Consider the following 14,075-nt stretch of genomic DNA (forward strand, 5'->3'; position numbering starts at 1 on the left):
TCACAAACTGCTGTAAAAGAGTGCTCGATTTCGAAAAAGAGCAGTAGTATTACACGTATATCAATACAGTATGTATTGGACTCGCTACACTGTGTTTCACGTTGCTAAACGATCATCAGGCGAATGACTACAAACTACGGAGGTTTTTTCTTCTTCCTGGCAGTGTTGCCATGTCGACATTTGCTTATGAATTCAGTCCGTTTGTTTAACGATCTGTTTGGATCGGCTTTTTTATTATTAAGGATTGCCAATTTATCTTCGAGGCATAGATTGCACATACATAAATAAATAAATAAATGAAATAAATAAATAAATAATTAAAAAAATGTATCCACTCTCTGGGCCTATTTATATTTGGGGCAATGGTTTAAGTCAGAGAATACACGAGAAAGTATTGATTCGTAGATCCCAATCCACTCGCTATCGCTCGTGGATTCGGATCTACGAATCAATACTTTCTCGTGTATTCTCCTTAACAGAAATCATTTGTTTTAGAGCGTGATGAAATAAAACATCACAATTTTCATCACAAAACAAAGTAATACATAAGAAATCATTTGCTTTAGAGCGTGATGAAATAAAACATCACGATTTTCATCACGAAACAAAGTAATACATAAGAAATCATTTCTTTTAATGCGTGATGAAATAAAACATCACAATTTTCATCACAAAACAAAGTAATACACAAGAAATCATTTATTTTAAAGCGTGATGAAATAAAACGTCACGATTTTCATCTCGAAACAAAGTAATACATAAGAAATCATTTGTTTTTAGAACGTGATGAAATATAACATCACGATTTTCATCACAAAACAAAGTAATACTTAAGAAATCATTTGTTTTAGAGCGTAATGAAATAAAACATCACGATTTTCATCACGAAACAAAGTAATACATAAGAAATCATTTCTTTTAAACCGTGATGAAATAAAACATCACGATTTTCATCACAAAACAAAGTGATACATAAGAAATCAACACGAAACAAATTAATACATAAGGAATCGTTAATTTTAGAGCGTGATGAAATAAAACATCACAATTTTCATCACAAAACAAAGTAATACATAGGAAATCAATTTTTCGTGGGTGATGAAATAAAACAGAGGGCGTACCCGGTGATGTTTCTTGTGATTTTCAATTTCCTCACTTTTTCAACCTTGCCCTAAATCGTGCCTTAGCTGCCCCCCCTTGCTATAGACGAATCCAAGTAGCCAAGTCATGGTCAGGATTTGGTCGGACATCTTTGGGTAGCCGCTAGCACCAACCTGGTGTTTTGAGCGTCCGATTGTGCAAATAAAAGCCGCCTAACACCTAGAGAAGATGCAAGGGCGAGGGGGGTTAATAGAATAATAGCTAATAATAAATTATATATAATGGAGATAATTCCGCAGGTAATCCCGTCGCATCTATTCATATACATAGTCCTTTTGTTCGCAAGTACATCAATGCATAGATACCGCGTATAGTTAATCCGATTATTATGTCACTTCAACAACGAATAGACCATGCTGTGTGTTTTGTCGAAGGGAACTGTATTGTGTTATTCTTTTGTCTACCTGTGTTTTCGCGGAAGGTGTAAAACGGGTGATGGAATGCAGTTTAAAATTTTCGCCAAGGCCGAATCATTTCACATTTTGAGTGCATTGTAGCCGACGGCTACCCAACTAAAGGCTGCTAGTCAGGTGTAGGAATGCGTGTATTTGGATTCGTCTATATGCATGGCCGTTTTTATCCAAGGTGATGATGTAATAACTATGACAGCGAATCCGGTCGCCTGAAAGCTTTTTGTATAAAACTCATACATCATGTCACTTTTAAGTAGTAGATCATAGGTGTTGGCCTTCACTCTATTGTATTTGTTCATTTGTGTATGTATGGCTAAAAGAGCCCTACTAGTATAGGGTCTTTTGACTGTGGTGATCCAAAACCATACTATATCATGATATCATTGAACCTGTCTATATCCAGAGAACTGTTATTCTCATGATATTGCAAAAATGGATGGAGATCGTTGCATTGAAAAGCATAAGTCATAAAAGTCGGTCGACGGTTTATGCAATAGACCTGTTTATTTGAATTGGAAGGGAAACCCCAGCAGTTTTCATAGTTCTAATAATTTAAGAAAGAATTCGTAATGTATACGGTCCCACGACGAGTCGCCTTGCCGCTGATATCAGTTTTGATAGCAGCAACAATATTTTTCACCATCACTTACATACTGAAACCAGAATCGACACTTGAGATTGAGGTGAAAAGCACCAATGAAGAAATTAGCAAGAAAGGTATGTCCAGCTTAGCTTGAGATCATGAAATTGCAGATGTACCCATATCAAAATATAATAGGTATCGGGATAGTATCTGATACTAATACCGGAATAGTACCCGCTACCTAGTGGGATATTAGTATCGGTATAGTATCCGGATATGTTTCACATGCAAATTTTTTGCCCATATATGGACATATAGTATCGGGATAGTATCCGATACTGTTACTGGGAGACACTGATAAATAGTATCGGAATAGTGCCCGATACTAGTATCGGGATAGTACCTGATACTAGTATCGGGATAGTGTCTGATTCTATTTGTTTCGCATGTAAATTGTTTTGCCCAAATATTTACATGGTATACGGACAAGGTCACTGGAAAATTTCAAATGATTATAGTTGTACATACATTAAATGTGAAATATGTAGCAATTGATTATTGCACATACATGCAGCATTGAAATTTGTGGCAAAAAGCAATTGAAAATGTACCTTATGAATGCTCAATTGCATGCTAAAAACATATAATATACACATTCACATTTATTGCATGCATTGAGCACCATTTTGTCTTGGGTGCAGAATTCAACATACTCCGTGGTTTGATATAGCCTACATTGTACGATGTTCTTAAGCTTATACTAAATTTAGATAAAATATAAAGTTCTGTTCAAAAACTGTCACCCAATACAACCATACCTGTATTGTGAAGCCCAGAAATAGAACACACTGTACAATTCCTTGTACAACAGTATATATTATCCTTTGAATCAGAGGAACTCATTCCTTGACTGTATAGCAATTTGGCTCCAAGCCGATATGGCAGTTATTCTAATTAGTCATGTGACATGAATTGGCGCCAGCTGAAAGCGGGTACTATTCCGATACTATATAGTATCAGATACTAGTATCGGGATAGTATCGGAATAGTACCACTATACCGATACTAGTATCCAACTAGTATCTGCTAGCAGATACTTTTGGATAGCTCCAGAATACCTACCGGATACTATCCCGTATAGTAGCCGGAACTATACCGATACCTTTTCTTTTTGCTATGGGTATATATATTATACAATCTGATGTTTTATTTATACTAGTCGAGCTCAACTCCTGAACCAAGTCTTCATCAGCTCTATGGACCTAAATACAGCTAGATAATGCAAGATAGTAAATGTAAACCTGTATTTTAGCTAGAGTATCTCGAGCTAGACCTACCCCTTATGTCAAAAACGCGGGGCAGTGTGATTTCTGCAGAAAAAAAGAGCACAGTAAGAAAGTGTCATATAATAGTAAACGTAAACCTCTACCACAGAGAACCTATTCTTGAGAGGGCACTCTATTCACGTGGTTTCTTTTCCAACGCTAAAAGATCACGAATTTTGGTGGTTTGCAAATGAAAAGTCTGCACTATCGATTGATTACGTAACTGTTATGAATAATTTATTAGGTTTTTCAATGCAATCGCCTCGACCCATTAAAGGGGGGTAACCCTATTGGTTTTGGATATGGATTGTCTTGCAAATTACATAATAATATCAAATATTGCCCCTTTATGCTGCTTTGTGAGAAAACGAGAGCATTTTCAGCGTAAATGTGAATAAATAGCCAAATTTGCAATCCAATACCTTGGTATACGTGAATTGCATTATGGGCAGGCAAGCAACAACAACAATTCCCGTTCGTATGACGACAATGCTGTACAATGCCCGGCCCGTATTGAACGGAAAATATTTGTTTTTTTCGTTCCGTTTCAGAAAAAAGGAAACAAAATATATTTCCCTTTGCAATATGTACATTTCAAATGAATATAAAAAAGTTTGGGTTAAAAATGGAGAGGAAAAAAAACCTTCCGTTACCGGATTTTGAACCGGGTATCTTTCGGGTATAACACAACGCGCTAATCGATTGAGCTAAATCGCCCACATCATCCATCTTGGAATTGTATAACTATATACGGCGTACCGTCTCCTCAGCAGTTAGTGTGGTTCGCTTTTTCACAGAATGTGTATGACGCGAAACCAAAGTAGCTGTTGAGGAGACTGATGATTCGCAATTAATTCCGTCCCCACAATTCCGACGAAGTTTTAGTCCCGGGGGGGGGGCACATCAAAAAATTTTGGTGGGTATGCTCCCCCGGAATTTTGAGGTGGTGGGTCTTTGGGAGCTGATGGCGTACCGGTAAAAGGGGTCTTTCGGAGCTGCGAACCGGGCTGTGAACAAGTAAAATGGGGTCTTTTGGAGCTGCGAAAAGTCAAGATTTCTCCGGAAATACATCGACTTGGAGCGTCAAATTTCAGGATAGTAATGAGAAAAATAGTATCTATCATGTGATACCAAAACCTCATCAACAATGAAAAATATCGGGGGGATGATGCTGTCGATCGGGTCACGGACCTTTAATGCATATTATCTGTATTATCAAAGTACTTGGAATAGCAATCCGGTGAGTTCACTGAACTACGCCCTAATACTGATAGTTTTAATGGCGTTAATCCTCTCCATACACAGTTGAACAAATACAATAGATGAAGGTCAACACGTATGACCTCCTATGTGACATGTTATATGTGACAAAACCTGAATATCATAAAGATCAGTATTCGTTTGTGCATATGAACTGCACGTTTACGTTGCTAAATATTACTCATTATATATTATGACAAATATTGGTATTATGACAATACGGTATATACATTGGGTCTTTTTATCTTTTCAGTTTCCGTAAGTCTTTTGTTCAGATACGAAAACGCAAGGGATTCAGTAAGTTACTGTAATCTGACTTCATTGTTAACTCTGAAGTACCAATCAGCTTATTTCAATAGAGGTGATTGCTTATGTCAATAAAATCGGGAGAGAACAGATTATGTTAACACCAGTGTTTTTAATGGCCTAGCGCCCTCTCGTCTTTAACATTGGTAAATCTATATTAATTTGACAAAATGCATGCCAATCCGAATGACAAAGTCCACTTTTTTCTGTAAAAACGTTGCAAATAAGCCCTAAAATCACAAAAGGTCCGCTTATGAGCCTGTCGAACCCCAAAGCACGTGTGCATGGCCACAGTGTCGCCCTTCCATCAATGTCTATCTCCCTATTTTGCTTCCTCTTGCCCCCCCATGATCAGTCTCCCACCTCCCTCCCCAGTCCCTACTCTCTCCTCTCGAGTTCTTCTCTTTCTAGTCTTTCAGTCTCTCCCTCTCCTCTCTTTCTTCCTCACCCCTCCCACTCTCACTTGTTCAGTCTCAAGTATTTCCCTCTCTCCCTCCCTCCCTCTCCGTCCCTTGCGAAATGTATCAGTATGATCCATGACTGAAAATAAGCTCTGCAAAAATAAACATTTAAAATAAACCCGAGCCTTGCATATAGACCCAACCAATTATCAGATTAGCTTGCCAGTGATACGAATGAATAGAATACATTATCTTTGCTACAATGCAATTCTTTTGTTGTATTTCAATATAAAACATGATTACCAAATCACCACTTGTACGCGCCTCATTGGGAGATATTTGACTATTTTAGACGCTCGTTTCATCGCCAATATGAAAAACTTTTGCTTATAACTTGGCAAATGGTTAGTATATATTTCAATGCAAGACAATTTTTACGAGCCACTTACGTCTAGGCGTAAGTGCATATACACCAAACACAAGTCAATTGAAGCCGTACAATTTACCGCGAATTTAGGACCGTAAAATTTAGACTCTTCTTTTGTCTATATTAGCACCCAACCGCACATCTCAAGGTTTTATGTAAAAATCTATATAACTTACCAAAACGAAAACTGAAATTCACGAGCTTCAAATTTTCAGTAACTAACAAAAGGCTAGAATAAAAGATTGGCCACACCTGGGAGACTACCACTTCAGAATAACAATGACTTACAAAAACTATTACGGTTACGGAAACAGAAACTGAAAAGATAAAACGACGGATTGTATATAAAACGACTAATAGATCCTGCTATCATGGCATCAGGTCAATGTTCATCATATCCCGTATGTTTCATAAAATTCACTCATATTTGAGACAATATTGTTGTGCCCATTTTATAGGTGTACAGGTAGATCCGTGTTGTTTTTATTTTTCATTTCTTTTTAATGAAAGAATTAAGGTTTTCCACTGCACGGGGGCCACAAGGGTGATACTAATTTTAATGCTATATTTTCAAAACGAATACGTGTTCCCGGTTGGCTCTATAGCGATTTCACAGAAAAGGTATTTCTAGTACAATGCAGCGTCGGACTCTAGCTGAGAGCGTACCCTAAGTCATAGACTCCAACTCCAAGAATGGCTCTCCATACACAAATGAATAAACACAAAGGAGGGTAGTCTCTTCCGTGGCCAGCTTGATTTCGATGGAGCGAAACCAAATTGGCTGCGGAGGAGACGGGTAATTTTGCCATGCAAATGAGCCAGTGTCGTAGCCCTGCCTCTATGATGTGTAATTGGACAGGTCAGTGAATCTACATATATGATTCGACGAAAAGGAGTGATTTAGTCGGATTAATTACCATAGTAATGCGTGAAAGCAATTTTGGAACATATTGCCCTTCACTATAAGTATAGGCTGCACTAATCATAATGCGAATAATCAGACCCAGAACAAAATATTAATTTCTGACATCATTGACTACATATCATTGACTAACAAAACGAGTAAAAAGGTTTATAGTATTACGTCCAGGAAAGCCCAAGTAAATGCCCTTAATATTGCCCGGATACACTTACCAGTTTTTCTGTTATTTCCCGCTATTTTCCGGTATACGGTTTTTCCCAAGGGAAAGTGTCATGAGGGGCATTTTATTTTCCTCTCTTCAGGGGTCATGAAAACTGTAGTTTTCTAGGGTATTATATTTTCTACAGAAACTGACTAAGTTCTTTTCTCTCTATCTCCTGTCTCTCTGTCTGTCTTCTGTTTTGTTTTTTGTTTCTGTTGTTGTTGTTGTTGTTGTTGTTGGGTTGTTCTTTTTCTTTTTTTTTGTATCTGTCTGTCTCTCGACCCTGGTCTTTTTCAGGATCACGTCTTATTATGGGAAATTCAACGGAGTCGTCACAAAAGTTAACGGAACAGCACGGAACAACACTCTATAAGAAATATGGCGTGCCAATTACGGGACTGGTAAGACCTATAGGCCTACATAGAAATGAGTCAAAATCAAACTTTGACCACGAAATTAACACCCTGCTTGTCAGATGATTGTTGTTCTACCGTATTAAGGCGATTTAATACCCTGATTTTCATCAGTACCCATCTTCTTTTTTTTGTTGCAAATTTATAAAGTATATAAATATGTTCATCATCTCATGTCCTGAACTTATAAAATATCTCTACATACAAAGTGGTTTTAAACCATTTTAGAAAATCATTTTAGCCCTATATATTTTTTTTGTTTACTGTATCCCGGTAACTGAGATGTGTGTTTCATAACAAACCATAATTTATTCTATTGAACATGTCCAAGTAGAATACATGAATAGAATACATTAAATCCTTTGTTATACTATCTATAGAAATATACTCACTGATTATAACACTGAATAAATCCTTTGTTATACTATCTATAGAAATATACTCACTGATTATAACACTGAATAAATTAAATAGGCCTAAATAATCTCTTCCACAATGAGGCATCAATTTTGATATTTTGTCTGTTACTGGATATATAATGGAAATGTGTGAGGTGGATATACTAAAATACCTTGGGATGTAAATGGTGAGTACAATTTAGATTGCCTAGTTCAGTCAGCTACCTGCACAACAGATTCTTTTGTTCTGCAAGGCTCACTTAGTCCATACAGGACCAACGCAATATTTAGCACCATAATCAACGCCGTCAGGCGTTGGTCCTTACACATTAGGTCGCTACCCCCAGCAGCGTCCCTCATTATAATAAACAGTGACCAAAACCAAACCAGTCGATGAGTTACGTCATGAATCCAAATATGGAAAATAGCCCCGCCCACCATTCAGGCTATCATTCAATCGCATCTATTACATAACTGGGACTCTCAAGTCATCTCAAGTACTTGGTATCTCAATCGATTGATTTTGATAATGCAATAAAAGCAATACAAACTTTTGAGGTCGCTTACCAGTGTAAATCGGGCTAGTATGAACATGGAAGAAATGAAAGTTTTTTGTTGCTATATCAGTGCAGTTCGAGATAGTGTAGGCCTAATCAGTGTTAACAAAAAGTCATTTGTAGGATTTGTTTTCCTTTTTTTTATATTTAATATTGTCACATTTGTCAATAGGCCTAACCGTGATACCATTAAAAAGGCTAAAAGAACATTAATTCTACACACCGTTTATTTGGAACTGAACTTTGATTTATTAAAGTCATAATGTACAATCTTATGAATTTGGTTAATTTTTTTCAAACCTGATTTTTTGGCAGACACATGTCACAACTTGCACCTAAATGGAATCAGCCAAATTTGTTGTGTTTGTAGGTAAACAGAGCAAAGTTCGACATAAAGTCATAATTCAAGAATTATGACTTTATCATCATGTCCTCCTATAGAACTGCGTGTTAAACGGCAAAAATAACAAGCAGTGTTTACCTCGTTATTTCAGCTCATAATGGACAAAACCATTCCCGATAATTAGGGCCTATTACTGGTATTATTTCAGCATTTTGAATATAATGACAAATTTAAAATTTGAAGGAAATCGTACATTAAGCCTTTAACACCAAACTGGAAATAACAGAGTGAGTAAAATAAAATAAAAGGCGATACAACTCGCAACTTAAAGTACTGTTGATATTTCAAAGGGCCTGTGATTACTATTTGAATTAGGGGTTTAGATTTAAACTATTTTAATATCAAATCTTTAAAAAACAACATGGTCTTCTCGTTTCAACCGAGGGGCATGGGATTCACCACTTTTAATTGATCAATCGAAAAATTAATTGATGATTTAATAAAACAATATAAATTTAATGTAAATAAATAATAAATAAATATTTTCTTTATATAAATAAATGGATAAATAAATCAACATATAATTCGAATAAAATGAATAAAAGCTATAAGCCTGATAAATGGCAATATATAAATCAATAAACGAATAGAAAATAAATAAATGAATAATAAAACAAATACTGATGAATAGAAATAAATATATTAACGAATATTAATGAATACACATTATGTTAATTCCGTTTCTTGAAAATAATAAATTCAGCAAGTTCTTTCTTTCTTTCTTTCTTTCTTTCTTTCTTTCTTTTTCTTTCTTTCTTTCTTTCTTTCTTTCTTTTTCCTTCTTACTTTCTTTCTTTCTTTCTTTCTTCTTTCTTTCTTTCTTTCTTTCTTTCTTTCTTTCTTTCTTTCTTTCTTTCTTTCTTTCTTTCTTTCTTTCTTTCTTTCTTTCTTTCTTTCTTTCATTATTTAATACGGGCCTATGATTATATTTATTTCATTTATCATCAATTATGTTTTATTATTAAAGTAAATAAATGAGTGAAACCCAAAGTTTTTATGAAGCGTGTGTCCTCCAATTCTATATTTTTCTTAAACAGGTTAAACGAATAGGCCAACTATCACAAATAATAGAGGTTGTGCATATGACGTATCATATACCGTAAATATGGCGGACTACTCAAATCCATTCAACAAAAGCAATGAATGCAATCTATCGAGACAGTTCGTCTCACATAGAGCGTGTTTATAGTGAGACAATCTTTCCGTTATTTAGCTAAACTACCGCGTAGTCTAGATTTGCAATGGTTAGTAAAACATAAACAAATATAGACTGCGTGGCAGTCCAGCTAAATACCGCTATAAACACGCTCATAGAGCGTGTTTATAGTGAGCCAGATTATCCGGTAATAAGTGTGCACTAGTGTGCACTAGTCACGCATTACGCAATGCTCACCTATATAGTGTAAGCATTGCACCCATAGAGCGTGTTTGTGAGCCAGATTATCCGGTATTTAGCTGGACTGCCACGCAGTCTATATTTGTTTATATTTTACTAACCATTGCCAATCTAGAATACGCGATAGTTGAAGGACGTCGGTTCAAATCCTTTGTTTGTAGCCAATTACTAATTTCAAGCACAATCTCTATACAAAAATAGTAACGAATCGTGGTTAACCAGGACAATATTAAATGTAGTGATGACAAAAGGAATTGATTGTGTGCAACCTACAGGTAAGTGAACTGAGGGTAAGAAGAAAACCGAGTATTATAACAGGATTAACACATATTCAACTGAAGAGGATTAATAATCAATTTCGTTACGCAATACTTGTGTCAATCCCAAGCTAGAAGCTAGTGTTCTGGTAGCAGGTAGGCAAGCCACACCTACGATGACAGTTATTGATGATATTCAGTCAATCGGATTGGCTGAATATCATTAGTAGCTGTCAGTAGGCGTGGTTAATCAGTTTGACATTTCCCCCGACTTTCCGGGAAGGATATATCTAATGTAGAAGGACCCACGCCTGACGGCGTGGACTATCGTACTAAATGGAGCGTGGTCCTCCTTGAAGGACTAGGCTCACTCAGTCATTTAATGAGGCAATACAAACGATCGAAATTGGTGTTGAAATGAGCAAAATTTTGAGTTACACCTTTTCAGTGTAAAAATTTTTTTCTCAGCCAAATGAAAAGCAATAATTTTCATTTTTTCAGTAAATGGCTGGAAAAACTATAATGCTTGATACTGATTTTTTTTAAATCCTGGTGTTAAACTTAGGCCTGAAATTCAGTCATTTAGTGTAAGATATTCGATTTTTATAGGCTTCAGCTCGGGCCGCGAGCTTTTTTCTTGGATCAACCTTTTAGCTTTTCAAAGTAATATAGTTCGCTAATGAAGGATTTTCCCCAACTTTCTAAAGCACATCACCGTGAGCTATATATCATAGTTTTGTCAGAATTTCCGTTTTGATTTCACCATCTTTCACTGTCGGCTGACAAAATTTCTAAATCAACACGTGATCTAAAGGCTAGTACTAGCATTGTGGATCGATATCCCTGGGTTTAATAGGAATACCGGCATGGCTATAGTGTTGCCAGAACTTCAATATAGCAAAGAAATTCCCAGACCTATAGCGCTCCTACTGATCATGTTTAACCAGAACACCCAATTGGGGATTTAATCGCTGGTCGGGCAATTTGCTTTCAATGAAAAATTGACCTGGATAACAACAAAGGAAATATCGACTATTTATGCTGGTTGCTCTCGAGATAAAAGTACTCACCATTGCCTACTTTTACTTAGTTTGACATTTTCGGATCATGAATGGAAAAAGGGTAAAACAAAAACGGGAATTCTGACAAAACTATAACATATAGACCCACACGATGTGCTTTACAGAGGTGGGAAATATCTTTCTTTAGCAAACTATGTTAGTTTGAGACGCTAAAACATGAATTCCGTAAAAAGCTCGCAGGCGAATTCAAGGCCTATAAAAATCAAAAATATCACACTAAAAGACACAATTTGATGCTTAATTTTAACACCAGGATTTTAAAAAAAATGTATATCCAAGCACCAAGTTTTTAACTGACATTACTGAAGAAAAAAAAAATATTGCTTTATATTTGACCGAGAAAATTAATTTCATAGCAAAAAGGTGTATCTCTGAATTGTGCTGATTTTTACATGTATCGATCGACTTTTAGCGCGACTAAGCATTTCTAAAGAATTGGTTGTCCAGGCGGCAGACTGAGTTGAGTTGGATTGGGCAAATAAATATAAAATAGTTACCAAAATCACAAAAATGACGCTTACAATCTTTTTCAACATTGCTGTAGTGTGGTTGTGGTAACCTGTTACCTATGGCTTAATTAAGTTTCAGTGACATAGTGTTGCAAGTTCAAAATACAAAATATAGCTCGACATTGAAAATAGAAGCATTTTTGATAGTTGTGGAGCACCAAGTTCATGAAGTCATAAAAGAAATCAGGGACCACTTATTCCCATTTTACATATCAACATTATTTCCCTAATGTGTTAGCAACACATATCCAAAATTTTAACGAAATCCGTTGATAGTAAGCTTTCCAAAATGAAGTGAATTTAAATCATCAGTGATGTACCTCCTTCTGGCTTCTATCTTCAAAAGCATGTAAGCTACATTGATACCGATGCCACCAATAAAACGAGAAGATTTGCCCCTTCATTTTGCATACCACTTTGTCCAATTTGTACAATGGGTGTAGTACCCCCTTAATCCAGTTGCAAATTATAATGGCTTTTTTAAAATTGATTTTTCTGACTAACATGACTATGGCCTGCAACCATATTATAACGGCGTGGAAGATTTTATATGCCAGGAAAACTTTTCTATGTCAAGGTGTCAAATTTAAAAAAGAATTAAGAATAGTTTGCATCACCTACGATGCATCATTACATAGGTAACATCACAAATTATCATACCTCATTATATAGATTCCTGTCATCTGATTGGTTAAAAGTCATTGAATTAGCTATGCCCTCAAACTGAACTATGGACCGGTCGTGGAAACGAACTAGGGACCGGTTTGAGTCTACGCATGCGTAATCGCAACGTACATCCATTCGGCCATCGGTACTCTCTAAATGTAAAAGAGTGAAAATCTCACTCCCGAAAAGAGTGATTCACTTATAAGACCACTCAAAAAGGAGTGAAATGCGTTTTTTAACCACTCAACAAAGAGTGAAACCAGTCTTTAAGAGTGAATTTTAACTCTTTCAACATTTTTAGAGTTGTCCTTCATTTATAAATGAAGGACAACTCTAAAAATGTGTTGTCCTTCATTTAACTCCTTGAACGAGTTGAAATTCACTCTTTTAGAGTGATTTTCATTCTTTTTGAGTGGTTTTAAAGTTTAAAAAACACATTCACAATTTAATTGTAAAAAATCCTCCTGCTCCCATCATGCAAGTTATTCCACTTAGACTGTTTTATCAGAGAAGATGAGAAGAATAGGCCTACTTTTATCAAAATAATTAAGCATTGATTAAGCATTTGCCAGTGAAACATTCTCACTCACAAAAATCACAGATACTCAACATGAGAATCTGTGCAAAAATATAATATTTTGACAGAGAAGGTCACTAAATCTGGCCGTCTCAAGTTCATAATTAGTTTTGATTGATCTTCATGTACCAAATCATTTACTTTAAATTGATATCCTGTGACCTATGGCTAGTAGGAGCATACAGGTAGTTCATACTTATTCAGCAATCATAGCTCAGTTGTGGAGTAGTTCTTTGGTTGTATCACCACCTTGACTGATCAGAAGACCTGTGTTTTATATAGGCTTACTGCATACACTGCCTACCTCTTTGCAGCTATGTGTAGCCAAGGTGGGGGCAGTCCGGGGGCCGGGGGGGGTGTGTGCAGTCATGTGACCTCCGTATGGCCTGGGCACTCCCTTTTAAAGGGATTTTTATTAAATACTCGTCTTATTTTTGAGGTGTGTGCTTATGTTTGTTTCTATTTTTGCTTTCCATTTTTATTGCAATATTGAAGAACCACACCATCATTTACAATAAAATGCCGAAATGTGGCAGCCGGACAATGGACATGTTATTACGCTGGAGATGCTCGAAGCTGGATATTAGAAATAAAAGGTGTAAAAAATAGTCTATTGTTAACCCATTATCTTTTTCACCAACGCCTTCCGTCTACCGACGGCCTTACATGAACCGACGGCCATGACGAGCGGGTGGATCACCGGCCCCCTGGCCCCCCCCTCTGGCTACGCCAGGGGAACTTATTCTATGGTTGAGTATCTGTCTTTGAAAGACAAGGAGGTCTCAAACAAAATGTGCCAAATCTCACTGAATATCAC

General features: G+C 36.3%; 1 long non-coding RNA gene across 1 annotated transcript; it reads left to right on the forward strand.

Moving 5' to 3' along the window:
- Positions 1–2,151: 2,151 nt before the first annotated feature.
- LOC140164046 (uncharacterized) lies at positions 2,152–13,852 on the forward strand. Its single transcript, XR_011860478.1, has 3 exons — positions 2,152–2,291; positions 7,298–7,401; positions 13,754–13,852. It is a non-coding gene; the product is annotated as an uncharacterized lncRNA (long non-coding RNA).
- Positions 13,853–14,075: the final 223 nt, after the last annotated feature.

Source organism: Amphiura filiformis, chromosome 11, assembly GCF_039555335.1.
Source record: "Amphiura filiformis chromosome 11, Afil_fr2py, whole genome shotgun sequence".
Lineage (NCBI taxonomy): Eukaryota > Metazoa > Echinodermata > Ophiuroidea > Amphilepidida > Amphiuridae > Amphiura > Amphiura filiformis.